The sequence below is a fragment of the Salvelinus alpinus genome, chromosome 29, assembly GCF_045679555.1.
Source record: "Salvelinus alpinus chromosome 29, SLU_Salpinus.1, whole genome shotgun sequence".
In the NCBI taxonomy this organism is placed as follows: domain Eukaryota; kingdom Metazoa; phylum Chordata; class Actinopteri; order Salmoniformes; family Salmonidae; genus Salvelinus; species Salvelinus alpinus.
The window spans coordinates 21,270,397-21,291,972 of record NC_092114.1 but is presented as its reverse complement, the minus strand read 5'-3'; positions in this window follow the sequence as shown (position 1 = coordinate 21,291,972).

The following is a 21,576-nucleotide window of genomic DNA, read 5'->3' as shown; positions in this document are numbered from 1 at the left end:
CCATAAAGACCTGATTGGTGGAGTGCTGCAGAGATGGTTGTCCTCCTGGAAGGTTCTCCCATCTCCACAGAGGAACTCTGGGGCTCTGTCAGAGTGGCCATTGGGTTCTTGGTCACCTCCCTGACCAAAGCCCTTCTCCCCCGATTGCTCAGTTTGGCCAGACGGCCCGCTCTAGGAAGAGTCTCGGTGGTTCCAAACTTCTTCCATTTAAGATTTATGGAGGCCACTGTGTTCTTGGGGACCCTCAATGCTGCAGACATTTTTTAGTACCCTTTCCTCTACGAACAATTCCTTCGACCTCATGGCTTGGTTTTTGCTCTGACATGCACTGTCAACTGTGGGACCTTATATAGACAGGTGTGTGCCTTTCCAAATCATGCCCGATCAATTGAATTTACCACAGATGAAATCGAAGTTTTAGAAACATCTCAAGGATGATCAATGGAAACAGGATGCACCTGAGCTCAATTTCATGTCTCATAGCAAAGGGTCTGAATGCTTATGTAAATAAGGTATTTATGTTTTCACTTATGGGGTATTGTGTGTAGATTGATGAGGGGAAAAAAGGTATTTAATCCATTTTAGAATAAGGCTTTAACGTAACAAAATGTGGAAAAAGTCAAGCTGTCTGAATACTTTCTCAATGCACTGTATTGACCTATGCCCTCTGGCAAAATGAAGTTATTTATTTATTTATTTATTTATCTATTCTATTATATACAACCAAAACCTAGAAAATCTTGGCGATTCAAATGTTTATATCGGGCAACGTCTGCTTTGAGTCCAGTGCAATGCAGTGCCATCCATCATGTCAGTCAGTACAGCAGCCAGCAGCCAGCAGCCAGCAGCACTTACCTGTAAACCACAAGCCACCAAGGGGCTCTGGCATCTCTGCCAAGTTATACACAAAGACATCCCTGGGCAACCACTCATTTCTAAATAAATTACCCCTGTCTGTACATTTGCCCAGCTCATAAACCTGTAATATAACACTAACCCTAACTAATAATCCCTAACCCTAACCCCTAACCCCTAATCCTAACCGATAACCCTTATCCCTAACCCTAACCCTTAATCCTTACCAATAACCCCTAACCCAAACCCCTTACCCTAACCGATAACCCCTAACCCTAACCCCTTACCCTAACCGATAACCCCTAACCCTAACCCCTAATCCTAACCGATAACCCCTAACCCTAACCCAAACCACTAATCCTAACCCTAACCGATAACCCCTAACCCTAACTCAAACCCCTAATCCTAACCCAAACCCCTAACCCTAACTCAAACCCCTAATCCTAACCCAAACCACTAACCCTAACCGCTAACCCTTAACCCTAACCCAAACCCCTAACCCAAACCCCTAATCCTAACCCAAACCCCTAACCCAAACCTCTAACCCTAACCGATAACCCCTAACCCTAACCCTAACCCAAGCCCCTAACCCTAACCCAAATCCCTAATCCTAACTCAAACCCCTAATCCTAACCCAAACCCCTAACCCAAACCCCTAACCCTAACCCTAACCGATAACCCCTAACCCTAACCCTAACCCTAACCCTAACCCAAGCCCCTAACCCTAACCCAAATCCCTAATCCTAACCCAAACCCCTAATCCTAACCCAAACCCCTAACCCTAAAATAATATATTGTACAATATTGCATAGATCTTATATTGTACGTTGTTTTGTAAGACAATAAGACTAGATGGTAACACCGGTGAGTACATACCAGGGCATCAAATCAAATCTAATCAAGCTTTATTTATTCAGACACAAACATTTCAGACATGGAGTGCAACGCAATGTGCTTTACAGGGAAAAAATGAATAAAAAACAATACAAATAAAAGCAGAAATATTTACTACACAACAAACATAAGATAAAAAACGAAAGAATGACACAAATTGAACAACTTAAAAGCACCCTAAGGAAAAGCAAAGCAAAAAATATGTGTTTTAAGATCTATTTAAAAAATGGCCACAGTTTCGGCACCCGTCAAGTTCTCTGGCAGGCTATTCCAAAGGCTGGGAGCATTGTAACTAAAGGCTGCCTCTCCATGCCTCTTGGTCCTAGGCTTTGGGATAGTTAAAAGGCCAGTGCCAGAGGACCTAAGGGACCTACTGGGTACATAAAAGCATGTCTGACATGGGTGCACAATTGTGGATTGATTTAAAAACGAATAGAAGAATCTTACAAGTAATTCTAAAACTCACAGGCAGCCAGTGCAAACCCCTTCAAACCGTGTAATCTGTGCTCTCCGTCTGGTCTTGGTCAGTACGCGCGCCGCAGCATTCTGTATGTTTTGCAATTGTCCAATGGCTTTCTTGGGTAGACCAGACAGGACAACATTACAGCATCAAGCCTGCTTGTAATAAAAGCATGGATGAGTCTCTCTGTATAAGGATGAGAGAGAAACGGCCCCACCTTGGCAATGTTCCTCGGGGTAAAAAGCTGGTTTTGTCACATTCCTAATGTGTGATTCGAAATTTGGTTCAGAATTTAAAATAACATCTACGTTTTTTACCTGGTGTGGCTAGATGTGTGGCTAGATTCTCTCTCTGTCCTTTGGCTCCAACAATAAGTACCTCGGTCTTGTCTTGATTTAGCTGGAGGAAGTTTTAAGCCATCCAAGTGTTTAAATCACTAGTACAGTCTAATAATTTATTAGTGGAGCTAAAATCCTCTGGTGACTAGGAAATGTAACACGGAACCCAAACCGTCTGCGCGCGTGTGCCATCGTGCGCCATCATGCATAAATGTATTTTGTCGCCCCACACCAAACGCGATCACGACACGCAGGTTAAAATATCAAAACAAACCAATTATATAAATTTGGGTACAGGTCGAAAAGTATTAAACATTTATGGCAATTTAGCTAGTTAGCTTGCACTTGCTAGCTAATTTGTCCTATTTAGCTAGCTTGCTGTTGCTAGCTAATTTGTCCTGGGATATAAACATTGAGTTGTTATTTTACCTGAAATACACAAGGTCCTCTACTCCGCCAATTAATCCACACATAAAACGGTCAACAGAATCGTTTCTAGTCATCTCTTCTCCTTCTAGGCTTTTTCTTCTCTTGACTTTATATTGCGATTGGCAACTTTCATAAATTAGGTGCATTACTGCCACTGACCTTGTTTGTCTTTCAGTCACCCACGTGGGTATAACCAATGAGGAGATGGCAAGTGGGTACCTGCTTCTATAAACCAATGAGGAGATGGGAGAGGCAGGACTTGCAGCATGATCTGCGTCAGAAATAGAACTGATTTCTATTTTAGCCCTTGGCAATGCAGACGTTCGTTGGCGCGCGTGAGCAGTGTGGGTGTAATAATTGAATAACATAGATTTCTAAATATATTTTGCAACGCTCGCTCACGAGAGGCGAGCGGTGTGGTCAGCCTATAAGGTAGTGTATCATCTGCGTAGCAGTGGAAATCAATGCTGTGCTTTCTGATAACGCTGCCAAGGGGTAAACATATATAAACTGAAAGTACCGGACCCAAAATCGAACTTTGTGGAATGCCACGTGATATGTATTTTCTATGAGTTATGTTCACCAAGGATGACAAAAACCTCTGGACTGGTTAAATAGACCCTAAACCTATTTAGAACTGGACCGGAGAGGCCAATCTACCTCTCCAGTCTGTCCAGAAGGACATCATGGTCAACAGTGTCGAATGCAGCACTTAAATCTAAGAGTACAAGGACAGAGAGCTGTTTGGCATCTGTGTTGGCTCTAAGATCATTTATCACCTTAACGAAGGGTATCTCTGTGCTGTGGTGGGAATCTAGATTATTTTTCTTCAGAAGGGGTTTCACCATAGCAGTTTTTAGTGCAGTGGGGAAAGTGCCTGTTAACAGGGAGTGATGAACAATAGCTTGCACTTCTTCAGATATGCAATTAAAAACTGTTTTGAAGAAGGTGGTGGGGATAGGATCGAGAAGGCAGGCAGAAGGCTTAAATTGTGATATTACTTTCCTGAGCATGTCTGTGTCAACCAGGGAACATAAATCCATAGTGCCTTTGCGTGGTAGGCTAGGGCACATATCATCAAACTTGTCATCAGGTCTTGCTTGACTAATACCCAGCCTAATGTTGGTTATCTTATCTCTGAAATATGCCGCAACAAAATTTCACGTAGGTTTGTGCTGGTAGGATTTATCAGGCCATCAATGGTCGTGAAGAGCACTCTCGAATTATTTGGATTAATAGTGATCAAGTTAGAAAAATTAGCCCGTCTGGCATTTCTAATCGCCGCGCTATACAGTGCATTCGGAAAGTATTCAGTCCCCCCACAAAATAAAAAACATCAATACCTTATTTACATAAGTATTCAGAAACTCGAAATTGAGCTCAGGTGCATCCTGTTTCCATTGATCATCCTTGAGATGTTTCTACAATTTGATTGGAGTCCATCTGTGGTAAAGTAAATTGATTGGACATGATTTGGAAAGGCACACACCTGTCTATATAAGGTCCCACAAGCCATGAGGTCGAAAGAATTGTCCTAGAGCTCCTAGAGACAGAACTGTGTCGAGGCACAGATCTGGGGAAGGGTACCAAAACATTTCTGCATCATTGAAGGTCCCCAAGAACACAGTGGAAGAAGTTTGGAACCACCAAGACTCTTCCTGGAGTTGGCCTCCTGGCCAAACTAAGCAATCGGGGGAAAAGGTTCTTGGTCAGAGAGGTGACCAAGAACCCAATGGCCATTCTGACAGAGCTCCAAAGTTCCTCTGTGGAGATGGGAGAACCTTCCAGAAGGACAACTCCACCAATCAGGCCTTTATGGTAGAGTGGCCAGACGAAAGCCATTCCTCAGTCAAAGGCACTTGACAGCCCGCTTGGAGTTTGCCAAAAGGCACCTCAACAAGATTCTCTGGTCTGATGAACCAAGATTGAACTCTTTGGCCTGAATGTCAAGCATCACATCTGGAGGAAACCTGGCACCATCCCCACAGTGAAGCATGGTGGTGGAAAATAAAAAGAAACCAGGTATTCCAGTTGAGAACAAGATCTCATTTACAACTGTGACCTGGCCAAGATAAAGCAAAGCAGTGCGACAAAAACGACTTAGAATAACACATGGTATAAACAAACGTACAGTCAATAACACAATAGAAAAGTCTATATACAGTGTGTGCAAATGTAGTAAGATTATGGAGGTAATGCAATAAATAGGCCATAGTGGCGAAATAATTACAATTTAGCATTAACACTGGAGTGATAGATGTGCAGATGCAGATGATGATGATGATGACTACCTGGCCTGATGACTCCTTGCTGTCCCCAGTCCACCTGGCCGGGCTGCTGCTCCAGTTTCAACTGTTCTGCCTGCGGCTATGGAACCCTGACCTGTCACCGGACGTGCTACCTGTCCCAGACCTGCTGTTTTCAACTCTCTAGAGACAGCAGGAGCGGTAGAGATACTCTTAATGATCGGCTATGAAAAGCCAACTGACATTTACTCCTGAGGTGCTGACTTGTCGCACCCTCGACAATTGGAGAGATTGGAGATGCTTAATTTGAGTCTGGAAGGAGAGTTTACAGTCTAACCAGACACCTAGGTATTTGTAGTTGTCCACATATTCTAAGTCAGAACCGTCCAGAGTAGTGATGCTAGTCGGGCGGGCCGGTGCAGGCAGCAATCGTTTGAAGAGCATGCATTTAGTTTTACGTGCATTTAAGAGCAGTTGGAGGCCACGGAAGGAGAGTTGTATGGCATTGAAGCTCGTTTGGAGGTTTGTTAACACAGTGTCCAAAGAAGGGCCAGAAGTATACAGAAGGGTGTCGTCTGCGTAGAGGTGGATCAGAGAATCACCCGCAGCAAGAGCGACATCATTGATATATACAGAGAAAAGAGTCAGCCCGAGATTTGAACCCTGTTGCACCCCCATAGAGACTGCCAGAGGTCCGGATAACAGGCCCTCTGATTTGACACACTGGACTCTATCTGAGAAGTAGTTGGTGAACCAGGCGAGGCAGTCAATTGAGAAACCTAGGCTGTTGAGTGTGCCGATAAGAATGCGGTGATTGACGGAGTCGAAAGCCTTGGCCAGGTTGATGAACACGGCTGCACAGTACTGTCTTTTATCGATGGCGGTTATGATATCGTTTAGGACCTTGAGCGTGGCTGAGGTGCACCCATGACCAGCTCAGAAACCAGATTGCATAGTCGAGAAGGTACGGTGTGATTTGAAATGGTCGGTGATCTGTTTGTTAACTTGGCTTTCGAAGACTTTAGAAAGGCAGGGCAGGATAGATATAGGTCTGCAAAAGTTTGGGTCTAGAGTGTCACCCCCTTTGAAGAGGGGGATGACCGCGGCAGCATTCCAATCTTTAGGGATCTCAGACAATACGAAAGAGAGGTTGAACAGGCTAGTAATAGGGGTTGCAACAATTGTGGCGGATAATTTTAGAAAGAGAGGGTCCAGATTGTCTAGCCCGGCTGATTTGTAGGGGTCCAGATTTTGCAGCTCTTTCAGAACATCAGCTATCTGGATTTGGGTGAAGGAGAAGCAGGGGGGGTCTTGGGCAAGTTGCTGTGGGGGGTGCAGAGCTGTTTGCTGGGATAGGGGTAGCCAGGTGGAAAGCATGGCCAGCCATAGAAAAATGCTTATTGAAATTCTCAATTATCGTAGATTTAATGGTGGTAACAGTGTTTCCTAGCTTCAGTGCAGTGGGCAGCTGGGAGGAGGTGCTCTTATTCTCCATGGACTTAACAGTGTCCCAAAACTTTTGTGCTATAGTTTGTGCTACAGGATGCACATTTCTGTTTGAAAAAGCTAGCCTTTGCTTTCCTAACTGGCTGTATATTGCTTCCTAACTTCCCTGAAAAGTTGCTTATCGCTGGGGCTATTCGATGCTAATGCAGAACGCCACAGGATGTTTTTGTGCTGGTCAAGGGCAGTCAAGTCTGGAGTGAACCAAGGGCTATATCTGTTCTTAGTTCTACATTTTTTTAATGGGGCATGCTTATTTAAGATGCTGAGAAAATCACTTTTAAAAGAATACCCAGGCATTCTCTACTGACGGGATGAGGTCAATATCCTTCCAGGATACCCAGGCCAGGTCGATTAGAAAGGCCTGCTCGCTGAAGTGTTTTAGGGAGCGTTTGACAGTGATGAGGGGTGGTCGTTTGACGGCGGACCCTTTACGGACGCAGGCAATGAGGCAGTGATCGCTGAGATCCTGGTTGAAGACAGCGGAGGTGTATTTAGAGGGCAGGTTGGTCAGGATGATATCTATGAGGGTTCCCGTGTTTACAGATTTGGGGTTGTACCTGGTAGGTTCCTTGATCATTTGTGTGAGATTGTCACGTTCTGACCTTAGTTCCTTATTTATGTCTTTATTTTAGTTTGGTCAGGGTGTGAGTTGGGGTGGGCATTCTATGTTGTTATTCTATGTTTTGTTCTGTGTGTTATATTTCTATATGTTTGGCCTAGTATGGTTCTCAATCAGAGGCAGGTGTCGATCGTTGTCTCTGATTGAGAATCATACTTAGGTAGCCTGTTTTCCCACTATGGGTTGTGGGTAGTTAATTTCTGTGTCTGTGTTTCACCATACAGAACTGTTTCGGTTGTTTGTTCGTGTTTTTGTTATTTTGTTCTGTGTTCATTTGATTTAGTAAATATCTATTATGGACAGTTACCACGCTGCATTTTGGTCCTCCTCTCCTTCCACCAACGCAAGCCGTTACAGAGATTGAGGGCATCTAGCTTAGATTGTAGGACGACCGGGGTGTTAAGCATATCCCAGTTTAGGTCACCTAACAGTACGAACTCTGAAGATAAATGGGGGGCAATCAATTCACATATGGTGTCCAGGGCACAACTGGGGGCTGAGGGGGGTCTATAACAAGCGGCAACAGTGAGAGACTTATTTCTGGAAAGGTGGATTTTTAAAAGTAGAAGCTCGATCTGTTTTGGCACAGACCTGGATATTATGACAGAACTCTGCAGACTATCTCTGCAGTAGATCATCACAAGGGGAAGGCAGAATAGGTGGTGCAGTATTGTTCATACGCTCAACAAAATCTGTAGCAATTCAGGTAAGATAGTGTTTCTTAATAATGCGTTCAGTATTACCTTGTGCTATGGGCAACAAGGTAGTAAAAAATCTGATAAAGCAACATCAACAATAGAGGATATGTCAATAAAAAGCCCCTTGGTTATAACAAGGTCCAGATTAGTGCTGCGGTTATGGGTGGGCCTAGTAACATGTTGTATAAAGTCCATAGAGCTCAAAAGAGTCCAATTTAGTGGCCTTGGAGTCAGTCTCTTTGTCAACATGAATATTAAAATCACCCAACACAATGATTTTTGAATAGTTCAGATAAATCAGTAAAGAAAGTGGGGCAGTGCTTTGGTGGCCTATACAGGGTTATTGCCAGCACTGGTGGCTGACATTTAAACAGTGTAGCATGACGCTCAAAAGACCCAAAGTTGCCAAATGAAATGTCCTTACAGCTGAGAGCATCCAGCTATGAACTCAAATCTTTTACAAAATGTATTTATCTAAACTATCCCATCAAGCAAGGACAACTGTCCTGTTGTGCCACAGATCCCAAGCAAGGAGTTTAAATGGTAAAAGAGACCAAAAGCTGCTGCACTTTTTATTTGGGGATGCTGTAATTAGCTCACCATTTGTTTCATCTCAAACCCAAGAGGGGAGGGACTACAGGCCCCATATCTGATTGGCCCAATACCATGTTATTTAGAGGGAAAAGCAGCAACTCTCCTTCTCTTCTTCTCTTCCCACACATGCTATAAATGGATGGTACCCAAGCATGCCACGTGTTTCTGCCTTGGAACAAAGCACTGTATACTATTATTAAGTGCATCAGAGTTTAGTCTTCAATCTGCACCTCAAACTATACAGTGCAGAGGGGGGAACAGACTTCTCTGCCAGTGCCTCATTCAATCTTTTTCATCCCTCTGCTAGCCTTGGTTGTTGGTTGTTTTTCTCTGGAAGCCAAAATCTAACATTTGGACTGGCTCTCCAAAAGCTAAAGATTCAGACACGTTGAGCAGTAGGGAAAGAAGAAAGACAAAGGAAACGTAGAGAGGAGGATAGATGGTTATGATGTTAAACTAGCATCTTTGAAAAAGTTAAATGCTATATTTATAGGGTGAGAAAGAGACCAAGGAAATCAATGAGAGAGAGGATAGAGAAAGAGAGAGGATAGAGAAAGAGAGAGGGGAGAGAGAGAGAGAGAGAGAGAGAGAGAGAGAGAGAGAGAGAGAGAGAGAGAGAGAGAGAGAGAGAGAGAGAGAGAGAGAGAGAGAGAGAGAGAGAGAGAGAGAGAGAGGGAGGGAGGGAGGGAGGGAGGGAGGGAGGGAGGGAGGGAGGGAGGGAGAGAGGGAGGGAGGGAGAGGGAGAGAGAGAGAGAGAGAGAGAGAGAGAGAGAGAGAGAGAGAGAGAGAGAGAGAGAGAGAGAGAGAGAGAGAGAGAGAGAGAGAGAGAGAAAAGAGAAAGAAAGAGTGCTATGAGGCAGATGATAGCAGTAACCCTACATGCACCCACAGCTTCAACCCTCAACACAAACCCTCCTCTTCCATCTGGCTTACGGGCTGGAAAAAATGACAGAGCAGCAGAGCAGACACTGGTGGTAACTCCTCACAGACATCACTTCAGAGACTCTTCAGAGACTCTGATACTCAGACTACGTACAGCAATCCTTAAACAGCATTAACAGTACATTAAAACACTGAAATTGAAAAAGCATTACTGAATTTTTTTTAATGCCCCACACAGTTTTTCTTCCAGCCCTATAGGTCAGGCCTCTTTTACAGAACTAAACTCATATATACCTCCTTATACAAATAAACTGTGCATTACATCTTGACTTTTAAATGGCATTGTTGACCCTTGAACGTGTTTTTAAACCCTACAGTACATAGTTTTCTTTCTAGGCCTGAGGATTTTGTTTGAATGCCTCTACACTTCCTCTCCAGACGGAGACAGAGAACAGAGATGTGAAGGATAAATAAAGAATCACATCCTTGACTGTGAAACCAAAACGTTCAGACGAACCTGCAGGCGTAAAGACAAACTGAGACAGACAGATGGGAGCTGAACTTCCTCCTCTATTGAAACAGTTGCAGATACAACCACACATGCCAAGCTTGTCTTTGGGAACAGCACATTTTCAATGGAAGAAGATTATTGTATCAAAGAAATGGGGTCACAATTACAAAGTGATCCAGTGATTTAGCAGTGTATGAAAGCTAATGACTGAGGAGGACAACGTTTGGGATTACATGTGAACAGACTTGATCTAAGTCAAATATATTTTTTCCATACTAGGTTGAGGTAGGAGCTTTAGCTATGTACCATGTGGGTCAGTTTCCTGGACAGAGATTACTCCTGGAATCTCCATTGAATGTGGTTTTTAGTCGAGGACTAGGATTCATCTCTGTCCAGGAAACTGCCCCTGTATATTTACCAATCATTTGGTTATCACTATCTTGACACCAACGTACCTGTGCAAGGCATTTCTCATAAAAATATCAAACAGGTACAGTAGCTAAAAAAAAAAGCTAACAACAACTTGCATTTCATATATTTAGCAATATATTTAGCAATGCATATATTTAGCAACAGTAGCAATGCTAACAACAATACAATATTAGAAAAGGGTTCCAAAAGGGTTCTTCAACTGTCCCCATAGGAGAACCCTTTTTGGTTACAGGTAGAACCTTTTGGGGTTCCATGGTACTACACAAGTCTGCACTGGATCTGTCTAAGTAATAACTTTATCACAAGCTCAGAGATGTTTAAAACCAGAGTGTCCTCAACAAGTGCCCTCACAGGTTTTATATAGCTAGCAGTTGAGGGTTTGATTTTAAACAGGCAGAAGACATTGGAGCTTCTAGTTTCAGCCCATAACCCTGAAATGGAGGGGCAGATGCATTCCAATTAGATGGTTAACTCAACCCAACTACACTCCATATGTCATAGTAATACAACAACAATTCATCATATAATCAGTACAGACCTGGGTTTCCCCAAAAATCTGTGCCTGTTCCAAAACTGCCACTTCAGCCAGACATAAGGAGAGTGAGCGGTACTACCAGAGGTCTTTCCCGTTCATATGTCTCATTCTTGAGAGGCCATTTTCTTTCCCCCATCTCCATCTTTAAACTACTCACACAGAGAGAGAGGCCTGGAGGAATCATTTACTTCCTGGAACGTAGGTGGCTACAGCAGCCTTAAAGCAGGAGGCTGGATCCTCACCCCTCGGGGAGGGATACACACAGACTGCAACAGGAAACCTGGAGTTCTTAACATGAATAATAGTTAGAACATATACATATGAGATAGATTGTGTTCAAACAAATCTATGTCTGAATTCCTTTCATTGGATAAATTGGTGAATTTGTGGTGATGTTGGATATCACTCTCAGCACTTTCAGATGGAGCTGGTGGAAAAGAAGTAGAATTCTCTCAACTGTGGTCTTTCCAGTCTAAGCCACAAATTATACTTGACTTTTCTATAATGTTTCCTTTGGTAGAATAGGAGTGAAGGGTGATGTGCTCCGGTCCATTCCAATGAAATCAGATCGCAACAGACAATAGAGTTTCTTCTCTGAGCCAATCAATGCAATAATGCAGTACTTGTGTTGAAAGTTGGAGAAGAAAAGTTTGACATGCTGTTAGATTGTGGGACAATTGATTAAATGACATCTGAGTGAAAAGGAAGAATTTACTCTATATGGGATTGGTTGCTCAACCAAGAGAAATAGAGAGAGAAAAAGAAAGAGGGGGAAATAGAGAGAGAGAGAGGCAGGAAGAAAGTGTAAGATGAGGAAGTTTCTTTTAGGGTCTCCACAGTCTCCACAAACCCTTCAGTAGTGAACAGGAAGTTGAAATTAAAGTAAGGCATGGGGGCGGAACATGAGGTGATGCAGGGGTTTGTTGTTGTTGTTTTTCTCATCTCTGACCTCTCCTCCATAACTCTTGACGGTGACCCACCCTCTCCAGCTGTTTACATCTGGGTGCAGAGAAGAGACCCTCTGTGGGGGTGGGGAGCAGATTTGGTGTGTTTGCGTGTGCATGCTTGTGTGTGTGTGTGTGTGAGTGTGTGTGTATGAGTGTGTGTGTGTGAGTGTGTGTGTGAGTGTGTGTGAGTGTGTGTGTGTGAGTGTGTGTTGGGGAGTGAGAAAAGATTAGGCTTTGAAAGGGGATGATCCTGAAACACCCCTCTGCTTTCAATTTTTTTCATGAAGGTACATTTTTACCATATTCCAACATTGTCTGAAGTAAATATGGGGCGGCAGGTAGCCTAGTGGTTAGAGCGTTGTGCCAGTAACAGGAACGTTGCTAGATCGATTCCCTAAGCTGACAAGGTAAAAATGTGTCGTTCTGCCCCTGAGCAAGGCAATTAACCCATTGTTCCCAGGGTGGTGAAGACGTGGATGTCAATTATGGTAACTGAAATGTGTCTTCTGCATTTAACCCAACCCCTCTGATTGTGCCTGTGCACCTCTGAGTCAGAGGGGTTGGGTTAAATGCAGAAGACACACTTCAGTTGAATACATTCAGTTGGACAACTGACTAGGTACCCCCCTTTCCCTAAAGGCTGAGCCTTTCCCTAAAGGGTGAGCCTTTCCCTAAAGGGTGAGCCTTTCCCTAAAGGGTGAGCCTTTCCCTAAAGGGTGAGCCTTTCCCTAAAGGGTGAGCCTTTCGCTAAAGGGTGAGCCTTTCCCTAAAGGGTGAGCCTTTCCCTAAAGGGTGAGCCTTTCCCTAAAGGGTGAGCCTTTCCCTAAAGGGTGAGCCTTTCCCTAAAGGGTGAGCCTTTCCCTAAAGGGTGAGCCTTTCCCTAAAGGCTGAGCCTTTCCCTAAAGGGTGAGCCTTTCCCTAAAGGGTGAGCCTTTCCCTAAAGGGTGATGTGGGCGGTAGTGAGAGCTGGTGAGGTTGTTAAGGGGGTTAGGATGAGTCATAAGGGCCTGTTCTCATTGGTTGTGTCACAGCAACCGTGCTGTCTTTTATAAAAGGTGGGAGGTTGCCATCAGGCTCCGCCTTCTTCGTCTGTACGCAAAACATCATGAGAGGGAAAGATGGCATCATCATTAATATTAATGTTGATGGGAATCTGAGAACCTGCTCTTTGCCTCCTCCTATTCATTCTCTTTGATAACTCCTCCCCCTTTAAGTGGTTGCCTTGAGCCTTTCGCTAAAGGGTGAGCCTTTCCCTAAAGGGTGAGCCTTTCCCTAAAGGGTGAGCCTTTCCCTAAAGGGTCAGCAGCACTGCAGTTATAGATGAAGCAGTTGAAGTTGAGAAAAGGATATTATTGTGGTATGTGTCGCTGAGACAGCAACAACATTTTCCATATTGTAAAAAATAGAGGGAAAAATACCTCAACTCCATGAAAGGTCAGCCAATGAACATCTATTCCAGACACATGAAAAGAGAGCGGAGAAACCAAGGCAACCACTTAAAGGGGGAGGAGTTATCAAAGAGAATGAATAGGAGGAGGCAAAGAGCAGGTTCTCAGATTCCCATCAACATTAATATTAATGATGATGCCATCTTTCCCTCTCATGATGTTTTGCGTACAGACGAAGAAGGCGGAGCCTGATGGCAACCTCCCACCTTTTATAAAAGACAGCACGGTTGCTGTGACACAACCAATGAGAACAGGCCCTTATGACTCATCCTAACCCCCTTAACAACCTCACCAGCTCTCACTACCGCCCACATAATATTGGAATTGGATCACAAATGGATGTAATTTAGCAAGTTTATGGAGTTCAATACAGTATTAGTCACTCATTTACAACCATCTACTTTACTTTACTCTTCTATGTCTATCGGGCTTATCTTTTCAGCTCTAAATTCTTTTTCATAAAAGCTGGTTACGGATAGAGCGCATTGTCTCTCTCCTGTGTCTTCCAGCCCAGTCCAGACTGCCTTTCAGTCAGTGTGTTTCTTGCCCCCTATAGCCAGTGAGAGAGTCCGTGATCCAAATGGCACCCTATGTAGTGCTATGGGTCCTGGTCAAAAGTAATGCACTACATAGTGAATAGGGTGCCATTTGAGACGCATACAGAGAGACGCTCCAGACAGCTGGACTCACTTAAATCTGTTCCTCATGTGTGCCGTAATATGGAAAAAATGTCAGCGTTCGACTTCTCTCACACTGCCTTGGCTTGACTTAACCCTTTAATGGTACTGCAGACACATACACCTATTCCATACTGAGGCCTATGTACAGTAAGTACATCCTACTGTAACCTACATTCATTTGACCGTCCATTATAAATTGACTCATGAACAGACTCCTAATATTCTCCGAATTGCCAGTATTCCTCCAATAGTTATTTAATCTCAGCCAGCTGGCAATATCCAATAGTTATTTCCTCTCTGCCAGTTGGCTATATCCAATAGTTATTTAATCTCTGCCAGCTGGCTATATCCAATAGTTATTTCTTCTCTGCCAGCTGGCAATATCCAATAGTTATTTCCTCTCTGCCAGCTGGCTATATCCAATAGTTATTTAATCTCTGCCAGCTTGCTATATCCAATAGTTATTTCCTCTCTGCCAGCTGGCAACATCCAATAGTTATTTAATCTCTGCTAGTTGGCAATATCCAATAGTTATTTCCTCTCTGCCAGCTGGCTATATCCAATAGTTATTTAATCTCTGCTAGCTGGCAATATCCAATAGTTATTTCCTCTCTGCCAGCTGGCAATATCCAATAGTTATTTAATCTCTGCCAGCTGGCAATATCCAATAGTTATTTCTTCTCTGCCAGCTTGCTATATCCAATAGTTATTTCCTCTCTGCCAGCTGGCAATATCCAATAGTTATTTAATCTCTGCTAGCTGGCAATATCCAATAGTTATTTCCTCTCTGCCAGCTGGCAATATCCAATAGTTATTTAATCTCTGCTAGTTGGCTATATCCAATAGTTATTTCCTCTCTGCCAGCTGGCAATATCCAATAGTTATTTCCTCTCTGCCAGCTGGCTATATCCAATAGTTATTTCTTCTCTGCCAGCTTGCTATATCCAATAGTTATTTCCTCTCTGCCAGCTGGCAACATCCAATAGTTATTTAATCTCTGCTAGCTGGCAATATCCAATAGTTATTTCCTCTCTGCCAGCTGGCAATATCCAATAGTTATTTCATCTCTGCCAGCTGGCAATATCCAATAGTTATTTCTTCTCTGCCAGCTTGCTATATCCAATAGTTATTTTCTCTCTGCCAGCTGGCAATATCCAATAGTTATTTAATCTCTGCTAGCTGGCAATATCCAATAGTTATTTCCTCTCTGCCAGCTGGCAATATCCAATAGTTATTTAATCTCTGCTAGTTGGCTATATCCAATAGTTATTTCCTCTCTGCCAGCTGGCAATATCCAATAGTTATTTCCTCTCTGCCAGCTGGCTATATCCAATAGTTATTTCCTCTCTGCCAGCTGGCTATATCCTATAGTTATTTCCTCTCTGCCAGCTGGCTATATCCTATAGTTATTTCCTCTCTGCCAGCTGGTGATATCCTATAGTTATTTCCTCTCTATATCATGTGTGTGGTAATTAATGGGAGACAACAACTGGTAGAATTGTTTGAGATTTCTTTTGTATAGCCTATATGAAGGTAAAAGTAGCAATTTGTTTCAAGCTGCAACGTTTTACATCAACTTTTTGAACTTAAACTGTATCATTGACATGAACTTAAACCGCAACTTAAATGGTAAGCCAACAAGATCTCACGGTTTAACCAATTTGACTTCAGATCCAGACGTTTTTTACATGTTTATCCAAAAGTCCCATTTTGAAGTTGCTGCAAATGTCAACATTTGAATTGTTTTAGACACGCTGGGTTGCTCCTCTTGTTGCAGCTGCCCCCTGGGTTGCACCGCTTCTGTCACTCATTCCAAATGGTTAAGTTAAGAGTTAAGGTTTGGGATAGGGTTAAAACAAAAACAACAACGGTTAAGTTTAAGCATTCATTCCGAATGGTTAAGTTAAGGTTTAAGGGCAACCCCACCACTTTCAACCTCATCATCTCCAGCATAACACCAGTGTCTACATATGTGAAAACGTGCACATTTCTACATTTCTACAATATCAAGTTAAAAGTTCTACCTGATGAAATCATCAAAGTTTTAAAAAACAGTGATTTTCAAACACTGTGAGATTCGGGGTGACGTGGGGAGCAAGAATATACCCTCCCTCTGGCTAGAAACTCACTGCAGGTCCACGGTTTTTAGTACTTTTAATCCTAACCTGTGATGTCACAGAGAAGCAATTTTTAGGACTTTATCTTATTAATCATAGATCAAAGAAATGCACTGTTTTCACATACAGTGGGGAGAACAAGTATTTGATACACTGACGATTTTGCAGGTTTTCCTACTTACAAAGCATGTAGAGGTCTGTAATTTTTATCATAGGTACACTTCAACTGTGAGAGACGGAATCTAAAACAAAAATCCTGAAAATCACATTGTATGATTTTTAAGTAATTAATTTGCATTTTATTGCATGACATAAGTATTTGATCACCTACCAACCAGTAAGAATTCCGGCTCTCACAGACCTGTTAGTTTTTCTTTAAGAAGCCCTCCTGTTCTCCACTCATTACCTGTATTAACTGCACTTGTTTGAACTCGTTACCTGTATAAAAGACACCTGTCCACACATTCAATCAAACAGACTCCAACCTCTCCACAATAGCCAAGACCAGAGAGCTGTGTAAGGACATCAGGGATACAATTGTAGACCTGCACAAGGCTGGGATGGGCTACAGGACAATAGGCAAGCAGCTTGGTGAGAAGGCAACAACTGTTGGCGCAATTATTAGAAAATGGAAGAAGTTCAAGATGACGGTCAATCACCCTCGGTCTGGGGCTCCATGCAAGATCTCACCTCGTGGGGCATCAATGATCATGAGGAAGGTGAGGGATCAGCCCAGAACTACACGGCAGGACCTGGTCAATGACCTGAAGAGAGCTGGGACCACAGTCTCAAAGAAAACCATTAGTAACACACTACGCCGTCATGGATTAAAATCCTGCAGCGCACGCAAGGTCCCCCTGCTCAAGCCAGCGCATGTCCAGGCCCGTCTGAAGTTTGCCAATGACCATCTGGATGATCCAGAGGAGGAATGGGAGAAGGTCATGTGATCTGATGAGACAAAAATAGAGCTTTTTGGTCTAAACTCCACTCGCCGTGTTTGGAGGAAAAAGAAGGATGAGTACAACCCCAAGAACACCATCCCAACCGTGAAGCATGGAGGTGGAAACATCATTCTTTGGGGATACTTTTCTGCAAAGGGGACAGGACGACTGCACCGTATTGAGGGGAGGATGGATGGGGCAATGTACCGCGAGATCTTGGCCAACAACCTCCTTCCCTCAGTAAGAGCATTGTAGATGGGTCGTGGCTGGGTCTTCCAGCATGACAACGACCCGAAACACACAGCCAGGGCAACTAAGGAGTGGCTCCGTAAGAAGCATCTCAAGGTCCTGGAGTGGCCTAGCCAGTCTCCAGACCTGAACCCAATAGAAAATCTTTGGAGGGAGCTGAAAGTCCGTATTGCCCAGCGACAGCCCCGAAACCTGAAGGATCTGGAGAAGGTCTGTATGGAGGAGTGGGCCAAAATCCCTGCTGCAGTGTGTGCAAACCTGGTCAAGAACTACAGGAAACGTATGATCTCTGTAATTGCAAACAAAGGTTTCTGTACCAAATATTAAGTTCTGCTTTTCTGATGTATCAAATACTTATGTCATGCAATAAAATGCAAATTAATTACTTAAAAATCATACAATGTGATTTTCAGGATTTTTGTTTTAGATTCCGTCTCTCACAGTTGAAGTGTACCTATGATAAAAATTACAGACCTCTACATGCTTTGTAAGTAGGAAAACCTGCAAAATCGGCAGTGTATCAAATACTTGTTCTCCCCACTGTATGTAGACACTAGGTATTGTGCTGGAGATAATGAATATAAGGTTGAAAGTGACGGAATTGGCATTTGAAGTTTGGGATAAGGTTTAAACAAAAGAAATGACTGTCTACTGTAGCACTGGGATTGAACACGCAACCCTCGGAGCCAGAGCTCGCGGCTTACGCCCATCTGCTATCCCCATCCACAAAGCCCTAGCAAAACCCAAGCCTACTTGATGGTAATAGCACTCAATGTTGCCCCTAGTGGCCGGTTTTGAAGGCATCTCCCGAAGTCCTCGAGACATGGATGGACGTCCAATTTCGAAGTGAATTTTGAGCAACCTGGCTGAGGCTATAAGTGAGACTGACATGCTAATTTATGTTTTTGACTTAGACATCCTCACAACCTGTAAGAATTTGGATTGATAAAATTTAAACATTCTATCTAGTGCGGGAACAATCCAAGCAAACTTGCCCCAACTACCCTTATATCCAAAGAGTTGGACATCTGTGGATGTCCAGCAAGACAATAGTAAGGCTTGAACCCTTGTAAAATCATTGACGTTCTTTGAACTTGAACTGAGACGCCCTTTTTGTATTTGTTCATGACCGCTAGACTTTTATAAATGCATCTCTTATTGGACAATCCTATTATGCCTTGCAGGTTTTCTCTCTGAAACCACAGACAGAGCTATCCACCAATTTGCCTGTTGCTCTGGACTCCAGTGACATTGTGTGGGGATATTTCTGTCACGTTTATTATGCCTTTGCTGACCAGACCATGAGTCATGTGGACACAGAGGAAGATAACTATGTGTTAGGCAGAACCAAGGGTGGTTCCCAACTTTGATTTTCTTTCACGACACACACGTTCTCTCACTAAAATTCAACTCTCACAGACAGAGATAGGGATAGTTGGCATTTTGTTGTTGGATCACCATTGGATACCCTGGGTGGTATTTTGCCCAATCAAAGTGAACGATTTTCTTTGACTGTGAGCTTACAGAAAAGCAGCAATGCAATGAGCAAAAATTCAGACAGCTGCAGGGCTCCATGAGCCCTTTTAACATTGAAGAGGAAAAACAACTGTGTTCTGAGCCTCCAACGGGACAATCAAGTGTTCCCAGTCCGCTCTCACCCATGTTTATATATGTTGACTAATTTTTATACTCACAGGCCCTACCCCCACCTCATCCTACGGTAATAACTCCTCAATAACCCCAACCCCCTCACTCACTTAGAAACAGCGCTCTGAAGCATTTTAGAGAAATATGTTCCACTGGAACAGCCTGCAGATGTGGTAGCCACGAGCAGCAGAGAGAGGGGGAGATAGAGAGGGGGGAGGGAGAGAGGAGATAGACAGAGTGAGAGAGAGAGAGAGTGAGAGAGAGCAAGAGAGAGAGAAAGAGAGAGAGAGAGCGAGGGGGTAGGGAGAGGGGAGAGAAAGAGATTGAGAGAGAGAGAGAGAGAGAGAGAGAGAGAGAGAGAGAGAGAGAGAGAGAGAGAGAGAGAGAGAGAGAGAGAGAGAGAGAGAGAGAGAGAGAGAGAGAGAGAGAATTGGGGAGGCAGAAGAGGCCACTTATGGACTTGGAGTTGTATAATTTGAAGCATATAAAGTAAATGAGCGCTCTTTAAAATGTGTGGCGTTTTTTTACTAGTTTTTAACCCTGGTTCCTTCCTTCCTGGTCTATATAGGTAGAGCTGGGAACAGAATGCCAGTGGCCCCAGCATGCTGATATGCGCTCAGGCCTGTTGGTCTAATGCGTTGAATTCTTTGACACACTGTTTGATGGTGCATGTGCCAGCAACCTCCTACAGTACAGTAGGTACTTTATCAGAGGACCTACCTTACTGGACTGATATCAAATGAATGCAGCGGAATATTGTACAGCTGATAATCTATTACTGACTTTTGGTCTATCTTGGGCAAAGGCAACAAATTATTTTTACAGGATGGTACAGTATAACTGTTAATATAGTAGACTTAAGTACCTAAAGTTGCATCTTGTTGAAATGTCATGTCTTCTACAGTGCATCCAAGTACTGCCAAAAAGGTGCTGCCAGCAGACATTTGAATGAGTATTGCTTCAGTACACAGTTTCACAGTAGACGCTTCCTTGCAGATTCTTGTCTTCAATATATCATATTGAAAGTTCATCACTACAGTGTCCAGAGCAGAGAAAGATAATATCTGTCTTGGAGCATAGCCTGGCATTTATAAACCTCACCCGCCCTGGTTGTTGTTTACTGCTGCTGTGCTTTACTCTCTCCTCAGTCATCCCTCTCTCTCTCTCTCTCTCTCTCTCTCTCTCTCTCTCTCTCTCTCTCTCTCTCTCTCTCTCTCTCTCTCTCTCTCTCTCTCTCTCTCTCTCTCTCTCCCTCTCTCTCTCCCTCTCCAGGCAGTGAAATAAGTCCATCATTATGGGAGTGTGTGCTCCTCCTCTTTAATCACTGACTCTCTCTCTGCCCTGTGTCTCTCTCATCACCCTCCCCCTATAGCGAACTTCTTTTCAGGGCCACAACTACATATGAGGTCCGGACCTCGGTAATAATAAAAAAATGTTTTTAGGAACTCAGTCAGGGTCTCAACTTACTGTTGAGAGTTAGAATAGTAGAATAAACATGGTACAAATAGTATAGTTTTCAATTAGCCCATGTCAATATATATTTTTTTAGAATGGGGTCCAATTCAATCAGATCCGCTTTAGCCGACATCTGCATAGGTGATGTTTTGACGGTGTCTGAGGTGGAACTGCGTTAGAGCTGTCAAATACACAAGCAGCCCCCGGCATTATATCTAAAGCGGAAATTGCCATTGGCTGCACTGAGACGCATTAAGAGAAATCGCATGCAGCCTTGTTTACAAGTTGGAACATTGGAATGTGCGATGTAATCTACACCTCGATTAGGCTGATAGAAATCCTCCGTTTTTAGTTTCATTTTCTATTTGAGCGTTGTTAATTCTACATAGCCTACACTTTCTTGTTCTGATTCTCTAATGTGAGTGGGGTGGGTGTGGCTTTGTGACAATGATCAAGAGAAACTGCTCACCGATTTGACAGCTCCAGCTCAGTTAAACATTAAATCCCATGGCAAAATGTGTAGAAATTTAGGAAATTAGCATTAAACTGCAAAAAATTATCCAAACCCCATGGCAAAATGTGTAGAAATGTAGGAAATTAACTGTAAACTTGCAACAACAACAAAAAAAATCTGTCAAGCAAACTTTTTGTTAATAAAATATTTTTTTTGCTAACAGATCCTTCTGTACTGTAGGTATTAAATTATAGTTTTTAATCCCGGTTCTGAGTTAATGTAAGTTAATGTATGGCAGCTAATGGTATAGCTAATAGGCTGTGTGTTCGTAGATCAACTGAGGTGAATGAAGCTACAGCAGCCATAATGATAATAATAATGATAATGGCTGGGGTCATTTTTGCTGTTCTCCAAATAGCATTTTAGAGTTTTTAAATTGTATAGAAATGCAGTAAATGAGCTTTAACTTTCTAAAAAATCGGACAAAAACTCAGACGCTGGTTACGGCCCTGCTCTGGACCTGTCTGTTGTTTGTGACCCTGACTTTGCCTACGTGCATCTACACATATAAAATCAAGAGCTTAAGACTAATAAGGTCATATCTGCCAAAAGAGGATTCTTGGATCATTGGCGTTAAAG